The sequence below is a fragment of the Curcuma longa genome, chromosome 20, assembly GCF_044706935.1.
Source record: "Curcuma longa cultivar G26 ecotype Majalengka, Jawa Barat chromosome 20, ITB_CL_G26_1.1, whole genome shotgun sequence".
In the NCBI taxonomy this organism is placed as follows: domain Eukaryota; kingdom Viridiplantae; phylum Streptophyta; class Magnoliopsida; order Zingiberales; family Zingiberaceae; genus Curcuma; species Curcuma longa.
In genome coordinates, this window is record NC_133880.1 from 8,872,173 (window position 1) to 8,878,225 (window position 6,053).

A 6,053-nucleotide genomic window follows, 5' to 3' on the forward strand; every position below is an offset into this window, starting at 1 on the left:
TCTAGTCGCCTGTGAGACCTCAACTTCTACGGTAGACGGTTATCTCTAGTCAGTCGTCCGAGCTCCCTCTCGGTCACATAAAACCATTGAACTTTGCTTCCTTGCACTTAATATGCATAATCAATATAATATAGATTTCAGCTTTACTCGCGCATACCTTGGCAAGATGTTCAACTCATAGCTGACCCATCTAGTGTGATTTGTCAAGCCACAACTCCCAACTGCTTCTACTTGAACTTGTTTGTTAAGTCACAGCTCCTAGCTGTCTCCACTGGGACTTGTCTGTCAAGCTACAACTCCCAGCTGCCTCCATTTGGACTTGTCTATCAAGCCACAACTCTCAGATGCCTCTACTTGGACTTGTTCTGTCTAGTTCCCAACTAGGACTTTTCTGCTTAATTTTCAACTAAGACTTCCAACTGCCTGATTCCTAACTAGGACTTTGCACTTGCCTAGTTTTACTAGGACTTAACCACTTGTCTAGTTCCCAACCAAGACTTGCACCGCCTAGCCCCACTATGACTTTCACTATATAATTCTCAATTAGAACTTGTCCACTTGTCAATTTTCCTATACCTGCACACTTGATAATATTCATCAGTACACATACTAACTTTAAATTTATCCATACATCAAAATATAAGTTTGATGTTGTGCTCTCAGTACTAACAATCTATCCCTTTTTTATCATATAGAAACTTAGTTTAAAGTTAATTAAATCAGTAATATGAAAAATACGAGTGTACATTATATGTATATTATAAACAAGAATATAAATATGTCATACATTAATATGCACTTAAAATGAGAATTGTAAAGTCTCCCTCTTAATATAAAACTCCTCCTTAATGTAAGCTCTTTAATATTAGGAAATTTATACTAAGTAAAGAAACTTTATACTAAACTTTTCTCTCCCCCTTTTACATACATAAAAATAGGTTTAAGTAGGAAATAGAAAAACAAACTTAGTTTATTTACTTGTTTAAAATAGATTTTTAGCAAAAATTATAATAAGTAAGATGTTTTTAGGAATGATTTAAAGATAGTACATGAATCTTAAAAGGAATATTTAGCTTAAAAACGTAGACTATTTAAACATGTAGCATGTAGCATGTAGCATGCACCAAAGCTTTGAGTAAGAAATTTACTTTGATCATTTAACTAAGTTAAGTTAAAGTAAGTCAAAGTAGATTAACTAATAATCATAAAAAAGCATAAGTTTGACTATCAAGTCATGCATATGTCATGTACAACTAAGAATAAATCAAGTATAAGTCAAAACCAAGGAGGACTTGCAAAATAGAGTAGTCAACATAAGTAAGATTGCAATAAGCTCAAACATAGTCCAAGTCAACATACAAGTCAAAACTAATCAACTAAAAATCACTATAAGTTAATACAAGTTCATATAAGTCAAACCAAGTCTAAAGATTAATCAAGCATGTAAGCATTAGACTTTAATCAAGGCAAGACTTAATAACTTACTTAAATGATAATTATCTTAACGTGACTTGAATAATTAATAAACTTTTAAATGGTCATGTAAGTACAGGTAAACAAGCTCTAATAAGATACATGATTGACTTGTAGCTAGATAAGTTGGATAAGCAATATAAGTACTAATATAGAATAAACAAATATTATCTTGAATGAGTAAGTAAACCTAGCTAGTTAAACATTTAAACAAAGCAAGTGGACATGTTAAGTCGTAAATTAAATGACTCTGGATACGTGAATAATTAGGCAAGCATTTAAATAAGTAATTTGAATCTTTAAGTAAATTCTTATATAATAAATAAGTTTAAGAAAGCAATGCGCTTAAGTAAAATCAAGTAAGTAATGAGCTTAAGTAAATACTAAAGTAAGCTTAAGAAGACAAAGAGAACTAGAAATCAAGTAAGCTTAAGAAGGTAAGTAAAGTAGAAATCAAGATTAAAAAGGTAGGTAAGTAGCTTTGAAAGTCAGATGAAGTCAAGTCAGCTTTTGTGAATAATAGAACATCTAAATAAATAAGCTAAGTGTCAACATTTGAAGTAGTCAAAATGAGTCAATATTAGACAAATCAAAATAAGTCAAACTAGCTAAACCTAACAAGACCTAAATCCTAGTCTAAGTAACACTAAGAGTTAGCTCCCCCTAAATTGGAGGTTTATTTCTTTTTATCCAAAAGTTTCTATCTTCTCCTAGGTTTAACATGAAGTGAATCCATATAATTATCCCTATATTTGAGCTAGAGTTAACAGTGTATACATTATTTTGTCTAACTCCTAATAAGGTTAAACTTGATTCATCAATAAACTTAACAATGCATTTTGTTGAGGAAGATTCTACTTTATACCTTGTGCTAAGTAAATTAAACATGACTTTTTCATAAAACATTTTCTTAATAAATAAAGTTGACTTCAAAAAGAGGTTACCTGACTCAATTACCTTTAACATGTCTTGATCGAATTCTAACTCAGGTTTTAATTTTGATTTGAGTTCAGACTTTGACTTAGGTTCTGATTCTAATTCGGTTGAGTCTTTGGAATTTGATTAAGCCATAGGAATGGTGTTGCTGACTTGTTCTAATTCAGCTTCTTCATTTTTAGCACTTAACTTCTCCCAAAGCTCCTTTACATCCTTAAATTGTCTGACTTTCTCAAGTTGAACTTAAGTTAAACCATAAAGATGATAGTGGTTGCCTTTGCGTTTGACTGGGTTGCTCTTGTCCATGAGTCAAACCTGCATAGCTCACCTTTTGAATCTCTGGGCAGTCGACTCCTCCTTGAATGGCTTTCCAGTAGCTTGAGTCACTTGTAAGAATGCACTCCATCCTTCTCTTCCAATTGGCAAAATTTTGTCATTGAAGAGAGGTGGTCGGGTTGTGCTGAGTCCCTCTTGCATGGCCATATTTGAAGATATCTCCAAGATTTTTACAAATCTTGGGTAAGTTGTAAACAAATTATTTTTAGTAGATTATGGCTAGGTTAGTATTGGGGGTTGATTTAGGTTTGGTTGGGTTATAGTTAGGGTTGGATTTGGCTCAGGGTAGGCTCAGATTTAATTAATTATTTTTAAAAATTAATTTGATCCGACTCAAAACATAAAATTCATCCTAAGTTAGATTTAGATTTGATTTGGGATTAGTTAAATAAAAAATTTCTAACTTAGCTTCTAGGTGATGGCGAGGCACAAAGGCCTTCTTGGATATCGGAGCAACGATCATTTTCTAAGACAAAGCTAAAGTAAGAATTTTGAATTTGACTAACTTTAGTACAATCCCTTAGTCTAACTAGGTTTAGAACGAGGTGAGTTAGCTTCAGCTAGTTCCACTTGACTAGATGCATCAGGTAGGGTACTTCTTACCCTTCCTTGACATGCACCCAACCGAGCTTTCCTAGTGTACTATCAGCTCAACCTACTCTGATATCAATTTGTAGGATCGAACTCGACACTAGAGGGGGTGAATAGCATTATGAATTTTACAAGCTTTAAAGGGCGAAAAATAACTCTAAGAATATTAATAGAGTAATGGAGTGCAATTAAGATAAACAATTAAATTAAGTATTCTAAAAGCAATAAATTGATTCTTATTTTGATTAACTCCTTTCTAGAAAGATTCTAGAGGTGAAGAAATTTTTAAAAAAAATCTAAAAATAAAGCACAATAATACAAGAATGTACGACAATTAAAAAATCATAATGTTATGCTTATGTTGTCGTATATGGAGAATAAAACATGAAGTTGCAACGCATAGCATCCGAAGAACATTGAATGTGAATATGAGCACATTGAGCATGATTGAGAATGAGATGCCTGAAAGCTCTATTTCATGGCTCCTTTTATAGACATTCTGTGGATGCTAACGTATCACCTCTTGGTCGATTGGACCATCCCTAGATCACTTGGGAGTCTGTTGACATGGATGCAACATTTATCTAGTAATAAATGTTATCTGTGATCTCAATCAACTGGGATCCCCACAATCGCCTTAGTTTTGTGGACGATCATGTGAGTCCCTGGAAACGGCGCCAAACATCATGTGTGTTGATGTTAGGCAAACTGGGAGTTTGCGGGGAGCACCAGACGATCGAACCTTAGTTTTGATAATGACACTAGGTTCAAGTTAAGTGTGTGTTGAGCTAACATTGTTAATCTAAGTGTGCAGGGAGCACAGGTTTGAACAAAGTTCTAGTTAAGGCTAGGCAAAGGACTAAGTCCTAGTTGTGGCTAGGCACGAGCAAGTTCTGATCTGGAGGATCAGGTGGAAGACTTGGTAGAGTCAAGAGCACCAGGTGAAATTTCATGCAGGGTCAGGAGGACTATGGAGTGTGGCAAAAATCCAGTCGTGTATGGTCAGGAGGACCAGAGGACGTGGTGATGTCTGGGCGATCTGGAGGACCGAGCCGCAGTAGCAAATCCTAAGGGCTAAGTGTAGGGTCCCCAAGGATGTCTGCATCTCCACAATGACATGATATTGTCCACTTTGGGCCTAAGCCCTCATGACTTTGCTCTTGGGCTCTCCCCAAAAGGCCTCATGCCAATGGAGATACTTTCCATCCTTTTAAACCCATGATCTTTCCCATGTGTTTTAGATGTGGGACTATGTTTGCACCTTTGTAACCCAACAATCCCCCCCTCAAACAAAGGACCACAGACCCCCCTCAAACGGAAAGCTTCCGTTTGATGTCTGAATCTTCGACCCACCAGGACTTCCTGCCCCTCGGTCCACCCTGACCTACTAGGACTTCCTGCTCAGCCGCAACCAGGACTTCCTGCCCAGCCGCAACCAAGACTTCTTGCCTCTCGGTCCACCCGACCTACTAGGACTTCCTGCCCAGTCGCAACCAGGACTTCATGCCCCTTGGTCTACCCGACCTACTAGGACTTCCTGCCCGGTGTCTGGTCCTCTTGATTCAAATACGGGAGCCCCTACTTCCTTTGTTTTTAAGGTTCAACCCACATGGTTAGATCCAGATCATGGCTCATCCGGCAGTTAGTCCGGTGAAGAGCGGCCTTGCTTTGATACCAATTGTAGGGTCTAAAGAATGTCTACATCTCCACAATGACATGATATTGTCTACTTTGGGCCTAAGCCCTCATGGCTTTGCTCTTGGGCTCTCCCCAAAAGGTCTCATGCCAATGGAGATACTTTCCATCCTTTTAAACCCATGATCTTTCCCATGTGTTTTAGATGTGGGACTATGTTTGCACCTTTACAACCCAACACTAAGGACAGAGCCGAGCAAAAGTCCAATAAGTCTGGAGGACTTGGTTGGCACAAGATAATTTCTCCTGAGAGGAGTGGGCTAGGACGCGTTTCCAAGGGGAACATTAGCCGTCGGTCTAACCCAGAGTCTCACTAGAGACCTAAAGCTAAGACCAAGAGACAGTTCTAGGAATTGACTCTATGAACCTTTTCTTTACATGTTTTTGGACTAACTTTCAATGCAGGTTGGAGAGGTTGAGACTTAGACTCCGGGCTAAGTTTTCCAGAGTTTAGTGCTGGAGTCGACCTGAGTGTCACTCAAGTTGATCTGAGCTTGGTTAAACCGTAGCGGAAGTCGATGTATATCAAAAACCCTTCACGTCAGACTAGGGTCGACCTGAGTGGATAATAGAGTCGACCTGAGCACCGGATAATGCAGCGGGAAGGCAAAACTTATCGGTAAGCTCCACGTCGGACTAGAGTCGACCTGAGTAGGGACTTAAGTCGACCTGAAGGCAAAGTCAGCACGGAGAAAGAGGATCGATGCTGAGTTGGGGTCGACTTGAGATCAAGTCAAGTCGACCTGAGCATCCTATAAAAGCAACGTCGACTAGAGGCTCGAGACACAATTTTCCAATCCTTCCACGAGCTTACTCTGTCGAGACGATAGCGCCCTGAGCAACCAGCAGCAACCCTAAAGCCATCGTAATGCTGAAATCGAACGCAATTGAAGATCAAGCTTATTCAGCATCTTGGGTAACATTTCATTTACTTAATTTGTAAATTCGATACGATTTATTGACATAGATTTTGTATCACTCAACTTGTTTCCGTAAGGAACAAGTTATTATAGTGGATTGTC